Source organism: Vicugna pacos, chromosome 1 (genome assembly GCF_048564905.1).
Source record: "Vicugna pacos chromosome 1, VicPac4, whole genome shotgun sequence".
In the NCBI taxonomy this organism is placed as follows: domain Eukaryota; kingdom Metazoa; phylum Chordata; class Mammalia; order Artiodactyla; family Camelidae; genus Vicugna; species Vicugna pacos.
The window spans coordinates 78,628,465-78,645,007 of NC_132987.1; the positions used below are offsets into that span (position 1 = coordinate 78,628,465).

General features: G+C 36.6%; 1 long non-coding RNA gene across 1 annotated transcript in view; it reads right to left on the reverse strand.

Annotated features, from left to right (window-relative positions):
- Window positions 1–579: 579 nt before the first annotated feature.
- The window catches only part of LOC140697725 (uncharacterized), a 31,412-nt gene continuing 15,448 nt past the window's right edge, over window positions 580–16,543 (reverse strand). Inside the window, exon 3 of the long non-coding RNA XR_012074998.1 lies at window positions 580–1,129. This is a non-coding gene — a long non-coding RNA (uncharacterized lncRNA). The remainder of the gene's footprint in view (window positions 1,130–16,543) is intronic.

The following is a 16,543-nucleotide window of genomic DNA, read 5'->3' on the forward strand; positions in this document are numbered from 1 at the left end:
TTTATATAGACAGGTTGGAAGAAGAATGTTCATGAGAGAGATTGAAAAGGAGCGACAATACCTATTTGAGATAGAGGAGGATTGTGAAAGTCTTCAGCAGGAAAATTATCAGAAGAAAATGAATAGAATTTCAATCACTGAAACTAAGAAAGAGAAGAATAAATTTCTAAGAAAGTGATGTTAGGCAGATCCCCTGGCATGCATCTTGTAGCATTTTTTTTCCTTCTTTAGGGAATAGAGGTAATTAATGGATTATGACTCATACTTAAGAGACTAACCAAGGTGGCTATGTCCTTTTGTAGGTTGTTTGTATATTGTATAGTGACAGAATAAATGAAATATGCCAAATTTCTGTTTCAGTTCATTCAAGCAAACATTTATTTTGTTTCCTCTATGTCCCAGGTACTATTCAAGGTCCTAGAAATATAATGGTGAAAAAGACAAGCAAAATGCATGTCTTAAATATATTAACATTCTATCTGGGGAAGACATATGATAAACATATAAATATGTCAATGAATTAAGTTATTTCTGTGTTACATTTTATAAAAGAAATAAATCTAAGTAATGGGACAGACACTCAGGTGGGTAGGGCTTGGGCAGGCTATTCAGATAAGTGATTGTGGGAAATTTCTGATTAGTTTGGTTTTTAAAAAAGCTTTTTAATGAGATATAAATATACACAAAAAGGTGTATAAGAATCACTCAACTTATAGACATGGCTTCATCTTTTGGGGGGCATGTTTTTGCTTGTTCACCACGTAGATCAAGTTATGGACCATGTCCAGTACTGCAGAATTTTCCCTTTAGCTCCTTCCCTAGCAATACCCTGTTGTTGAACTGCCTGTTAAATATTTAACTTTTGAAATAAGACCTGAGTAGTGAGAAGAGATCAAGTCTGTGAAAATTTGCAAGCAGGATATTCTAGGCAAAGGGAACAACAAGTACAAAATGCTGAGGCAAGAAAACGCTTCCTTGTTCAACACACAAAATTAATGTCAAAGTGGCTGTAACATAGGGAAACAGAAAAATGGTAGAAGATTATATCAGAGGGTTATGCAGCAGGCAGGTTATATACGGCTTTTTGGTTACACAAAAGAATCTGATTTTTCTGCTTCCGATGTGGAACCTGTTGAAGGAATACAAAAAATGTCAGAGATCATTGATTGTTGTAAACATTCATTCCAAAAAACTTTACGTGAAAAGTATGTGGAGACTGAACTATGACAGTGGGCATGGAAGCTGGGAGCTCAACAGTGAGATTGTTCTCAAGAAAATAGATGATGAAATCTTGAATTTTGTTAGTAGCAGTGGAAATGGATAGCATTTGCTAGTTTCAGTCAAAATGTAAAGTCATAAAGCAAGTCAGTGGGGCAGAGTAACTGGCTGTGGCATATTCAAAATAAATAAATTGAGGATTTCTAGGCCTAAGCAACTGAGTGACTAACGGAAATATTCATAGAGATGGAGAATATTTGGGGAAGAATAATTTTGGCAAGTGTTACGGATGTATGTCAAGACATTATTCTGTTTTGACCACTTATGTTTGAGATGTCCAGGGGAGATAGTTAGACAGACTTTGGATTATATTTGGGGATTCTGTGTTAGATTTGGTATTTCAAAGCATGAAGCAGAATGAAATTACTCAAGGAGGGAGTACAGACAGAGAAACAAAACTGAAGGATAGCAGCAGAGAAGTAAAACTAGCAAGGAAGATTTGGAAGGAGTAGACAGAAAAATAAGGAGAAAAGTAAGAGAATGAGATACAGTAAAAGCCAACTTGCAACAATCTCTTTCAGACTCGATGTCAGAGACTTTGATAACACAAAAGGTTGAGAATTGGCCATAGAATTTGGCAAGATTAGAGAACTCTGGGGAACAAAGAGTTTCTATTTCTTGTTAGTCCAAAATTCTTTTATCTATTGATTTAGTCATTATTGAGGAAGAATTTACACAACAGCTGTGGTCTCTTTTTTCTTTTTTTCTTTAAAAATTCTTTTTAATTGAAGCATAGTTGATTTACAATAGTCTATAAGTTTCAGGGTACAACATAGTGATTCATAATTTTTAAAGTTATACTCCATCTATAGTTATTATAAAATATTGGCCATATTCCCTGTGTTGTACAAATATATTCTTATAGCTTATTTATTTAATGTCCTTATAGCTTATTTATTTTCTACATAGTAATTTGTACCTCTTAATTCCCTTCCCCTATCTTGCCCCCTCTTCCCTTTCCTCTCCCCACTGGTAACCAATAGTTTGTTCTCTGTATCTGTGAATCTATTTCTTTTTTTGTTATAGTCACTAGTTTGTTTTATTTTTTAGATTCCACACATAAGTGATATCATACAGTATTTGTCTTTCTCTGTCTGACTTATTTCAGAAGCCTTATACTCTACAAGTCCATCCATGTTGTTGCAATTAGTAAAATTTCACTTCATTCATGGGCTCCTTTTTAGGGGAATATTCACAAACTTTAGGCTTTCTTGGTTCTTGAACCATGTCAAGCAAGGCCACATCCTCACTCAGAAAAGCAAACAGCAAAAAAGATAATGCTAAGATGACCCAGAGTAGTATATCTCTGAGTAGTATATTTCAGCTTCTCAGCATTTCAAAAATTCCATTACCCTCAGTCACCGGTGTTTCTGATTTAATATTCCTTTATATATGTTGTTCTGAATTTAAACAGGGAAACATAATCACTAATCCATTTTCCCATAGCAGTTCACCTCTTACTATATCATAGCTGGCTACTGCCATCTTTGCACTGCAGGGAAACAGGCTCTACATCTCCTTTTCACAGAATGTGGTTAAGATCTATAGTTCAACCCATTTTTTATTAAGATGTTATTTTTAGAGCAGTTTAAGGTTCACAGCAAAATTGAGAGGAAGGTACAGAGATTTCCCATATACCCTCCCCACCATACTTGCATAAACTCTCTCTGCTTCAACAAAATTGTAAAGTTGGTGATACAACACAAGAGGAAAAAAATTAATACAGGGGAAAATGTGTGCACAAAATTTCTCCTTTTCAAAACAGAATATTTGCTGAAACCAAATACACACACACACACACACACACACACACACACACTTTTTTCCCTTTCCCTAAAATAAAAGAGCATCTCTCCTCCAAAGTAAAAAGATTCTCGCTCACCTGAGAGACAAAAACTGTGTGAGAGGACGTACACTTCTGGCACCACACTGTGACTAGGAAATGTGGGCCAGTCTCCCCACCACGAACAAATAGAAAACCTAATCAAATTGTATATTTTTAAAACTACTTGAAGGTATCATAAAGGTAACAAGGCACTGAAAAATGAGGACTCCAAGGTCTTGAGTAAGAAAAAGCCCAGAAAGAGATGCCTAGTATATGGAAAATGCCAAAAGACAAGTGAGAAACTGGGTAGACTTTTGATAATCTTATGGGATTGGGAGTGACACAGTTGGAGTCCAGAGCCTGCCAAGGAAGCAGTGCCTGTGAACACACAGAATAAGGGCTGCACTCTGCAAATCAGTGTGAACTTGAAATGGTTCCGCCATTGTGAGTGGCTCAAATGTTTGGAGATGACTGGTATGGCTTGGCTGGAACCTTATGTCTATGGCCTCAATTTTGGCTGTCAGCTGGGTTTTTCCATTCTCTTCCATGGGGTCTGTTGGAGTTGGAAAAACCAACGTGGTTCTTTCTTCATGTCTGGTGCCTGGATTAGAATGGCTAGAAAAGCTGGGTCTAGTCAAGCAGCTCTTTTCCTCTTTCTGAGTGGCCCCTCTCTACAAAGTCTCACAACTGCTGAAATTCTTTCATGGCACTGAACTTCTTTAGAAAGCCATCTTAAGAAACTCCAGTAGAAGTTGCAGGGCTTGATATGACCTAATCTTGAAAGCCACTCAGCATCACTTCTACGTTATCTTGATTATACATGCTAACCTAGGACCACTATGGAAGAGGACCACAGAAGGGTGCAAAGACCCAGAACTTTGATTCATTTGGAGACCATATTTGGAAACTAGCTACTACACAGTCCCCAGTGAGTTATGTATGTGCTTGCTGACTTCTGGAAGACACTTATTTTTCACTCAAAGTGCACTTCCTGAAACACAATTTCATCTGTGTCAGTGGGATAAATACAATTTATTGCAATGGTTTTGCAGTTGTAACTAAATTGGAATGACCTTCATAAGGCATAATGATACCAAAGAAACTAGATAATATCATCTTCATTTCCCAAAACCAGTAAGTTTTTGGTTTTACTTAAGCACCCGAGGAGCAATTTTATGGGCATTGCTTATGCACTGAAGACTTTCATATACTATTCCTTGTGTGTTCTTCTGTGGTCCCAGTGCTTATGTATTTATTCTGTGAGAATTGGTTATCATTTTTAATTATACACTTTCCCTTCAATCACAAAAATGTATGTTAAAGCATTGCAGTGAGTGGATACTCTGTATGTTTGTTGATGCTACTTTCTATATAAAAATATGATATTATTATGCATATAATTACTCAGTAAACATGTGATAAATACCTCTTTCATGCTGGCTCTGCATAATATTTTTATGGACGTGCACATCCTTGAAACAGCTACATAACCCTCTCCTCTCTTCTCCCCACTATCTTCCTTCCTGGTTACATGGCTTGGAGTACTACTCAGGGTAATTAAAGTTTCAAGAGCACTGACAGTCATTTAAATGTAATGATTTTATATCTAACAGTTTTCTTCAAACTGTCCCTGGACAGGTATAAGATTTTAAAATTTTCAAGGCAGTAGAATAAAATACATTCTAATTGCCTTCAAAATAACAAGAGCAGCGTAAAAAGATTATCCAGTGTGCAGTCTTTAGTAAATCTTCCCTCCTTCCCTCCTTTATCTTCTTTCCTTACTCCCTTACCTCCTAATACGGGATTGCCAAGAATATCACTTTCTCTTCTGAGAGACAAGTGTATAGTCTGCAGATATTTTCTTCCATGCCGTAGGTTGCATTTTCACTCTGTTAACTCTGTTGATTATTTCCTTTGCTGTGCAGAAGCTTTTTGTAGCATAATTCACAACAGCCAGCATATGGAAATAACCTACAATATCGTGACAGACAAAAAGGTAAAATCCAGCTGAGAATGAGGTTTTCTCTGATCATTGTTTCTGAAGTGGTATCTTGCCTTAACATCAGTCACAATGTTTTCTTTTTTTCTTTGGCCATACTCACCACAGTCTATAAACCTATTCATTTGTTTGCTTATTTCCTCTTCCCTCTTGAAAGTACAAGATCAGGGAGAATATGCCTCCTTTTATGTCTAGCATACCGCTGAATCTTTGGTACCTGGTTTTAAGTTAGCAATACATAAAGACTGGTTGCATAAATTAGGGAAATAAGTTATTCCAAATGGCCACAGAAACTAAGTAATGCAATGTCCATTGTGTAGTATTGCGGATGCCTGCTCAGTACATGCTCTCCCTTCTCTTGACAACTACCCCTATTTTCATTCAAGTTTCCATGTTTCCACTGTATGATCCAAATATTTTAGGGGAAACTACTCTACTTCTAGCTCTGGAATGCGACATTTGAACCAAGCAGACAAAGGAAATCAGAGAGTGACATTCCCCAGGCTCTGTGAGTGAATGGTTTTTGAGCCACTTGAGCCAATGAGGAAATCTAGGAAGCAATTTCTTCTCTTCACTGTTATGTAAGAAGTGATATACATTTTGTGTGGCCTGAAACTTACCTTCATACTAAGGAAAAGAATACACCAATGACTTCCAGCAGGCTTGATGCAGTCATCAGTTCTCAGATCTTGACTTACCCTGCCTCTCAGCAGCAGTTGACACCTTCTGTAAAACATTCTGTTAATCATCCATTTGTTGGTCTCACTACTATTGGCTTGAGTTGGAGAAGATTTGGTAATTGAAAGATTTCTTTTTAATGAAATCAACTGCAGGCTTTGCATTTCTAAACAAATAATTATGGTTTATTATCGTGGATTGTGTGCCAGGAGGCCAGATTCAAGCTCTGTCGCTTTCTAGCAACATGACCTTGCTAAATAGCTTAATCTCTCTGGGGCTCATTATTTTTATCTGATATTATGGAGCAAATGCAATAATCTCTTTGGATGTATACCCAGAAGTGGGATTGCTGGATCATATGGTAGTTCTATTTTTAATTTTTAAGGAGACCTGCATAGTGTCTTTCATTGCAGTTGTGCGATTTTACATTCCCACCAACATTATACAAGTTTCAAATTTCTCTGCAAACTCACCAACACGTATCTTTTTCATGTGAGGTGCTATCTCATTGTGGTTTTTGTTTGCATTTTCCTGACAATTAGTAATATTGAGCACTTTTTTTATATACCTGTTGCTCATTTGTATGTCTTCTTTGGAGAAATACCTATTCAGTTTCTTTGCCCATTTGTTAATTGGGTTATTGCTTTGCTTTTGAGTTGTAAGAATTCTTTCTATATTTTAGAAGTTAACTCCTTATCAGATATATGGTTTGCTAATATTTTCCTCCATTCCACAGATTACATTTTTACTCTGTTAATTATTCCCTTTGGTGCACAGAAGCTTTTTGCAGCATAATTCACAATAGCTAACATACGGATATAACCTACAAGATCACTGACAAAGTATGGTATATACAATGGAATATTACATAGCTGTAAATAGAAGGAAATCCTACCATTTACAACAACATGGATGAACCTGAAAGACATTATGATAAGTGAAATGTTAGTCACAGAAGGACAAATACTACATTATTCCACTTACATGAGTTATCTGAAATTGTCAAACTTATAAAGACAGAAAAATGATTGGTGGTGTCCAGGATATGAGGGGTAGGTGAAATTAGAGTTATTGTTCAATGAATATAAAGTTATAGTTATATAAGGTGAATATTCTAGAGATCCATGCAACATAACACCTATATGTAACAATATGGTACTGTGCACTTAAGAAACTATTAAAAGGGTAGATACTACGTTAAGTATTCTTATCACACAGACAAACAAAAGATATAAGGAATCTTTTGGAAATAATGGATGTTTGTTACCTTTACTGTGGTGATGGTATTATGAGTGTATGCAAATAGTCAGCAGGTATATGAAAAGGTGCTCAACATCACTAATCATCAGGGAAATGCAAACTCATCAAATTGCATACACTAAATATGTGCAGTTTTTGTGTATCAGTTACACCTCAAAAAAGCTGAAAAAATATAATGCTTGTGAAAATACTTTGAACACTGAGACAGTTTTTGCACATTTAAGAAGTCACTACCATTATTAATATTATAATTAAAAATGTGTCAGGACAATAATTTATAAGGCACAAAAAAGGATTATGACAGATATAAGTATGAGGAAGGATATTGGATATGTTGTAGAATCAATGGGAAGGCTTGAGAATTGAGATTAGGAATTGTAGGAGTTCAGTAAGTAGGAAACCCAGCCAGCACCACATTCCAGGAATAGTCTGGTGAACATGCTACCTTTGGCACCACAAGCATACGTACTCCATCTGTATCAGTGTCTCAGCTCTGCTGTAGGATACCGCTGCTACCATGGCCAGTGTCACAGGAAATGAATTCCAAACTTCATCTCTAGATGACTAATTCAAGTTTAAAATATCTGACTATCTTAGCTTTAGTATTGGGTCTACATCCTACATGCTGAAGAGGGGTCTCTTAACCCAATTCAGATTTTGCAGTAGAAATCAGAGTCCACCAACATTCCCTGTATGAGAATGAATTACATCAATACCATTTTCTTAATAAACTATGGGTAACGGGTCATACAGGGACAAGGGAAACTCCCCATGAAGTTCTCAAAAGCCATCACTGTTTATCAATTACCCCTATAGAAGAACAACTTTGACTAACAAATGGCACTGGGAACTATGCTATAACTGTAGGTCTGTATCTGTAATAGTTACTTTCACAGAAATGAAAGTCAAATGATGGAGCTGGCAAGGATGAAGTAAAAAACACAAAAGAAAAATGCCTTTGTAATCTTACAGCGTGCCAAATTACTAGTGAACAGTAAGGAAAATACACAGTTCTAGTCAATGATAATTACTTCAGATGCATATTATATGGGTAATTTGTGAAAATGAGATGAGTCATTTATTAATTATATATTCAATGGGCTAATTTTCAGAAGAAAGTATATATTTATCCTTTATGAAATCCTAAGATTTATTTATAGTCTTTGTAATAACTTGAAAGTGAATCTTACTTTCATAGCTTTTTATTCAAAATTTCAATTTTGTTGGCTGATCATATTGATTTAATTGATGGCCATTGGAATTTTTCCTATGCCTTGAATGAAGGAAAATGAGAATAATATTTCAGTCTTAAAAGATGATGAAAGTTATCTTTGGAATATATGTTCAGAATGTAAATATATGTTATATATATAAAGCTTCATTTATCTCTATATGAATATATATATTTTTTACTTCATGACAACATTTCAAGTCACAGAATTTTCTCTCCCTGAACGAAGATACTAGTTTACTGTATGGAGGGACTGAAACCAGCACATTAAGATTTTCCTGAGAGAAAAGACGTGCATAGATTATTTTGTTTTCTTTTGAGAGAGCTCAATCTAAATTTTTCTGAAGTTTATCTTTGACACAGTTTGTCTATGTTGATTCACCATAAGAAAGCAGGTGAAGTGTTAGGAATAATTCCCTGTAGGATATTTTATCTGTGATGAGAACTTGGTTTAATTCCACTGTGAATCTGTTTACAGAGATTCTGTAAATTTAAGGAAGTATAGAATTGGGCCTGAAGTCAGTTTACAGGTCTATCGCTGTGACTCTCTGACAAGCGTAGGTGACTGGCCCTTTTCCTGGTCTGTAACAGATGAAGCTGGTGCCTGCCATGTCCCTCTGGATTCCCTGAGCTCACCTGCAGCTTCGATGGGAAGTCCCCATACAGACCTATTGCTTTCCCTTGAGCACTTGTGACTCTAACTGGGAGTCTGGGAGATTAATCTGACCCCATGAGTGGAGCAGGACAAAAGTGCTGGGGAGGTGATGCCCCAGGAGCAGCTCACAATAAATGAGGGCTTGAGGTCTGTGGATAGACACCTAGCTTCAGGCCCTTTGCGTCCTGGAGTTTTGACATATGCTCGCTTTGGTTTCTCAGAGGCCCCTCGTGACACTCTACCGAAGTTGCTCATAGTGGTAATCTTGTTGTTAACACACACTTTCTTTTCTAAAATTTTTTATTAAAGTATAGTCATTTTACAATGTAGTGTCAATTTCTGGTGTACAGCATAATGTTTTAGCCATACATATACATACATATATTCCTCTTTATACTCTTTTCCATTATAGGCTATTATAAGATATTGAATATAGTTCCCTGTGCTATACAGTATAAACTTGTTTATCTATTTTACATTAGTTAGTATCTGCAAATATTGAACTCTCAATTTATCCTTTCCCACCCCCTCCCTCCTGGTAACCATGTTTGTTTTCTATGTCTGAGTCTGTTTCTAAGTAAGTTCATTTATAGGTTTTTGTTTGTTTTGTTTTTTAGATTCCACATATAAGTGATATCATATAGTATTTTTGTTTCTCTTTCTGGGTTACTTTGCTTAGAATGATGATCTCCAGGTCCATCCATGTAGCAGCAAATTACATTATTTTATTCTTTTTTGTTGGCTGAGTAGTTATTCCATTGTATAAATATAACACAACTTCTTCATCCAGTCATCTGTCAATGGACATTTAGGTTGTTTCCATGTCTTGGCTATTGTAAATAGTGCTGCTATAAACATTGGGGTGCATGCATCTTTTTCAGATTACAGTTCCCTCCAGTTAAATGCCCAGGAATGGGATTGCTGGATCACATGGGAACTCTATTTTTAGTTTTTTAAGGACTGTCCATACTGTTTTCCATAATGATTGCACTAACCTACATTCCCACCAGCAGTGTAGGAGGATTCCCTTTTCTCCACACCCTCTCCAGCATTTGTCATTTGTAGACTTTTGAATGATGGCCATTCTGACTGGAGTGGGGTGGTATCTCATTGTAGTTTTGATTTGCAATTCTCTGATAATCAGTGATGTTGAGCACTTTTTTCACGTGCCTACTAGCCATTGACACACACTTTCTGATTCTCCTCCCTCCCTTCTCTGACTTACTTCCCCCCCTCCTCACTGTGCTCTGTGATATCACCTCCCAAATAAACTCCTAGCACTTGTCTCAGGGTCTGATTTTTTGTCTTCCTGATATAAATGTTCACCTAATCTTATTTTTTTTTTAAGCCAGCAGTGTCACTATTCTGGAGACACAAGATTGAGGGAAGAGGAAAGTCTCTGATTGCATTTATGAAGAGCTAAAACCATCTAAATTTTTACCATAGTGGCCATGGCCTGCTCTAGTGATTGCTTCTTCCCTTTTACTTGTATGTCTTCTGTGATTTGAGACCCTCTCTCCCGGCATGGGCACAAGTAATACATGAATGAAAATCATTTGTTAAGCTGTAAGAAGGAGTGGTTTCTTTGAGATATTTATGATTGTAATCCTTCCTTCCTGTTAACTATACATTCCTTGGGGTTTTATGACTATTTTAAATAATTGCCTGTGGAAATGGGGCTTAAAATATCGAAATTCTGTGGTCCACAAAGCCTATTATCATTTGCCCTTATTTTTCCTCTGCCCAGTCCACCCCAGTGTTCTAGCTTCCGTGAGATCAGGGACCTTGTTTGTTTTGTTTGTTGCTCTATCACTAATAAAATAACAGCAGAAGTGCCTGGAAAACAGTAAATTTTTCATAAGTATTTTTTGAATGAATCAACTTAACCAATTGAATTACTTAATAGCCTTACAAACTTGGACAAATTGCCTAACCTCTCTTTGCCTCAGTTTTCTCATATGTAAAATGGAGATAATGAAAGTCCCTCTCTTAAACGATTAATTTTGAGGTTTGAATGACATTTTATATGCAATACACTCAATGTAATTCCTGACACATAATAAGTGCTAAGAAGCATAGCTTTTATTATTATTAATGCTGTTAATTTAATATATATGTATTGAGGAATGACTATATAACAGATTCTATTAGATGGGATTACAACCGTGAAATAATACACACAAAGTCACTATGCTCATGAAATTGTAGTAAAGTAAATTTGTCATGATAAATAGACAACACTTATATAAATATTTTAACTTAAGGAAATTCCTTTTTTCTTTTCTATAGATATTGAAGAACTACAAATTATAAATCAGGTGAAAGTTTTTTTTTTAAAAGCACATCTTAATGACTTCAACAATATGAAGGTAGATTAATTGGGGGAAATGCTGAAGACATGGTGAATTCTTAAGAAACTACTTCAGTATTTCAGGCAACAGATAATAATAGTAGTAAAGTGAATGCATCTGAGAGACTTTTCTAGAGGAGGAAAGACAGAGCTGGTAGATGGCCACTCAGTGAAATGACAGGGGAAATACAGGAAGAACAGGTAGGGAAAGGGACGTAGGATAACTGTGTGTTCCCTAAGATCTACTGAAGAAGAGCATTGCAAAAGAATTGGGAGCCAACAGGAGCTGGAGAAGATGAAATGGTTCTTAAAGCTTTGCAGAAAGTGATAGAGGAACAAGACCTGTTCTTTTTTCTGGAGCAGTGAGTTGGGGAAATCTAGAAGTTGGGGGTTAGGATGAGAGGATGAATAAGAACTGGCGATGTGGCTGGACAGAGGGAGATTGTTTATAGAAGTGAAAGAGGAGATCAGGAATATTTTCTCAGTGTTTCCGCAAGGTGGTGTCTCTCCTTATTTAAAGGTTGTTTCTCTCATCACTTCTGTGTTCAGAGTGACTCAGTTTCCGATTCTACCCAGAATGCCTCTCTACAGCTCCCAAAGGGGAGCAAAGAATCTTGGTGTCTCTATTTAGTTAGATAGGCATCACCTTATGCTGGATGAAATACTCTTATTCCATCAAATCAAGGCATACTTTCCAACCTTTCTGTTGTCTTCTTAGTCACTAAATGATAAAGATTATTTCCGTTAACAGAAACATAATACCATCATCACATTTAAAAATATATAAAAATTCTTTAACGTCCTCATATGTAGTCAGTTAAAGTTTTTTGTGCGTGTGTGTGCTTTTCTGACTCATTCATTTCTTATTTTGGCAATGTATCAGCCCTAAATTTTTATTATTTCCAGACTTAGTTCTCTTCTTCCTGCCAAAGTTAAAAAACAAATAAAAAATTGGATTTTCATAAAGGTTCTCCCACTCCTTTGGGGATTTAAACAAAATACCACTAACTCAAATCATCTGAAACAACCAGTTTCTATGATCCTGAAAATGTAAACATGTCAGCAAAATCAAACATGACTCATATATATGTAGCTCAAAGGTATTAAGGTCTAAAATAAACCCTGGAGTGTGCCTGCTTTCTAAGAGAAGAAAGGGCATTGCAAGTTCATGACTAAATGAAAGACTTCAGTAATTTGAATATATTTCCCAGAAGCCAGAGGGCTGAAAAGGTGGCTATGCAAGATGTGTGCAAACCTCCAGAGTATGAAAATTAAATACTTTAAAGGATAGAAGTTGTTTTTCCACTAAGATAAAACATCCTATGAAAAATACTTACTTTGTGGCAGTTGCTCTGTTAGGAATTTTACCTGTGTGAAACAATCCTCACAGTATTGCACAAAGTAGGGATTATGAAGCCCACATTACAGATTTGTAAAGCAAGGTTGTCTTATGTACTTGTTAGACTTTAAAATGCATGGTCTTCTCATGACTATAACAGACTTTTTCTTCTGGTGTCATCAAGGTATGAGGTCACCAGTGTGAAGATGAGGAAAACCAAATTTGAGATATACTTATGTAAACATGATGCTGAGCTGTTGTCAATGGAGAGAATCTACTCTGTGCACCTCAGTGGCAAGTGTGGTGATGCTTGCAATCTTAGAGCAGCTCACCACTTGCTGGAATTTGGTCATCGCTAAGTTTCCTATGCGCATGCATTTATTTAGCACTTTCCCCTTAAGTTGATACCCTGTATCCTTCAAAGTTCAGTCAGGAAAACATAGTCCCAGTATGAATTATATGAATGAGGGATTTATGATATTCATAAATGAATGTGCAATAACCTAGGGAAGTGAAAGTCTAAAAGGGGGAGTGCTAGACACCAGTCGTTCCATTGGACACACAGGTATGAGTCAGAACTGCAGGATTAAGTTGCTATATTTTGCAACTAAAACTGCGTAACACCCAGTTAAATTTGAATTTCAAATAACATAATTTTTAGCATAAGATATCCCATGCAATAGATGAAATATACTTACGCTGAAATTTTTTTCATTGTTTATCTTAAAATTCAGGACACCCAGTTAAATTTTTATTTATCTGGCAACATGATAGCAGGAACATCTGAGAAGCCAAATATGTTCATTTCTGAAGTGGGACTGCAGAGGGGAAATGTGTGAAGAGTCTGTGGAAATAGGTACCAGCTCTTTGGCTACACACGTAAGTGTGTGGTGATGAGCCTGGGGCTGCTAAATGTCAACAGGGTCAGTGGTCAGGGAGAGGAGCTGGGTAATGAACAAAGGAGAGCAAGGATAACTGGGCACCTCTATGATGGACAGACATGATGTCTAACTACAACCACCTCTGGGGAATGACAACTTCATATCTAACTTCTAAATTGCACGGGGACCTCTCTTGGCCACACAGAAGGCAGTTTCTTGTCTTCGTGAAACAGTGTAACTCTGTGTAATATATCTGTCATTTTTGCCTAAAATACACACTCTATCTAGCTCTCTCACTCTCTCTCAATCTCCAGAGTTAAAAATGCATTTAAAAATGCATGGATTTTAAATATAGCAAGTTAGAAGCATACAGTATGTGGTGTTTTTCTTTTGGATCTGGCTTTTGTCACATAATATCATGTGCTCATCAATGTTGCTGCATGTACCTGTAGTTTATTCCTTTTATGACTGCATAGTAGTCCATTGTATGAATATATCCATTATGAAAATTAATAAGTTTATTGAAAGGGTAACTTTATGCTAACACTTGAATAGAAAACCAGCATTGTTGTCATATGTACAGGTAAGCATGCAAAAAAATTACCATGCAAATGTAATTTAATACTAGTACTTTGTACTTATTTGTCAAGTGCTCTGAAACCCCTCTCATTTCCTTTTTTCCCTAATCTTACTTAGAGTGGTATCAAATATATATAGACACTGTCCAGAGACTCTTCTTTTTAAGTGATCAAAAGTACTGATGGATAAAAGAAAATTATTTTGATGTCCTAACCTCAAACTATCTAAAATAATTTTACTCACAATCAGTGTTAACTGTCACTACCTCAACTCCTCATGCACATTATGAGAAATATTTACACTAGAATGTGATGTATAAATCATTGGAAATCAGGAAATTGGGATATTGTGAGGTACCTTGTGGCCCATACTCCAAACACAACTCTAGATATCAGCTCTTCCCAATGCTGAGCCTGTGGCAAGCCTAGGAAAGCTTTTAGCAGGGCCTGTAATACTTCTCTTGGCCAGAAGCCTGAATTGACTTAATGAACCAGAGAGGGCTAGACTTGGACATGACTTTGGAAAAGCCAATGTGCATGAGGGTTTATCAAACAAAGGACACTTATTGAATGCTTAAAATCTTGCTCTGTACTGCTCTTAATGCCTGCCTGCCTGCTTCTGTGATCTATCTTCTTGAAGCTGGAAGCCATGTCCTTTCAATCTATGCATCTCCATTGCCTAACAGGGTACATAGCATTTGCAGGATACCTGAATGAATGGCAGTGGCAGTACCAGTACACATCATGGAAACAGAGTATCATGGCACAACCTTGATGAAGTTGGTGGAGCAGAGAGATGGAATGGAGGTGATGGAAACTCAGGTTGCCGGGTTCATACTGGCTTGTAGTGGGACTGTTAGACTTCAAGATGCTGTGTTCTGTTCTGCTCCAGCTGTCTAGGGAATGGACGTTTCTTAGGGTGAAGGTTTTCAAACCTTGCTTGAGTATTTTATCTACCAGTTAGCTGTACCTTAATGGAGTTGCCCAAAGAGACTCATTAGTGACAGGTGTCCTGGGAGAGGAGTTTATGATGCCTGAAGAGGAAAAGCCTCTTATTTGGGGGATAGATGGAGAATAGGGTTTTAAGAAAATGTTCTGTCACCTAGTTAAAAGACACTATATGACCTAACCATGGCCTGAAGAAGACAATAGTGTGTCTAACATTTGATAGAGTTCTTTTATAAATTGGCTAAGGACCCGCATGGGATATAAATGTTCTTGTTCCCAACTGGATGGATAGAGGGATAGATAGATAGATAGATAGATAGATAGATAGATAGATAGATAGACAGACAGACAGACAGACACATAGACAGACAGATAATACATATTATATTAAAATAATAATAAAATCTTAAAATACAACTTTAAGAACATTTTATAGGACTGGTACATTAAAAAGGATTTCTTAAGAAGTATTACTTAGTAGTAAGGTACAAAAATGGTACCCTCAAAGCTTTCTTTCCTGATTCCATGTTGGACAAGAAAAGTGAGACCTAATGACACATTCATGGGCTATATCACATTCTGTTTATGCTATTATCAGAGAAATATTTCAAAGATAGGAAAACATAAGGCACATTGTGAAGTAATCTATAAAAGCTCCCAGCATGATATCTGGCTCAGTAAGCAGTCAATAAGTATTAGTATTTCTTCATCTATTAAGATCTCAGGATTAGGAACTCTTGTGCAGCCTGGAAAATGGAATTGATAACTATCACTGATAAAATAGTTTTACTTTTTAAAAATGCTTAAGACTGATAGACTTTTTTTGAACTTTTAACCTAGATTAGATCTATAATAATGAATAAATGGCAGAAATGGTTTCAGTGTAAAATAAACAGTTTTGTAGTGAATGAAGAGGCTGAATTTACCTCATAGTTTCTCCAGAGGAATCATTTTATTCAAGCCACGTGTCCACAAAGGAAGTTTTTCAACCGTATTTTGCTATTTGGCATGAAAATTGTTTTCTGACTCTATATCCTTTGTTTATAAAGCCTGCATGTTTTGATTTGCCTATAGCAGTGTCTAGTAAATGTTTGCAGGCTAAATGAAAGGAAAATTAAGCAACATGGGAGGCAAGGTGGGCAGGGACAGCTCCCCTTACTTAGCCAGAATCACCATCAGGAAAAAACTGTGTTGGAAACTTCCCTCAGTATATCAGGGGGAAAAAGTGCTAGTACTTTGAAAAATCATTTTTACAATGTAAGACCAACACTCAGCAAAACGGTTGCTTTCCCTTGCTCTAAGTGACCTTTCCCCTTCCTCCCAGGCCCTTTATCCTTATTGGTCCCATTTCTTTTGGTCTTGATCCCTGCCCCGGTCAGTGTAAACTAAACAATGGCTGAGGTGGATTAACCTGTCTGCTGGACCACACCCGTCTCCCTCAGGCTCCTGTTCCCATCAGATCCAATCCCCAGAGCCTAGAGAATTGTCTGGTATACCTACCAGTCTTCGCTATACTAAATT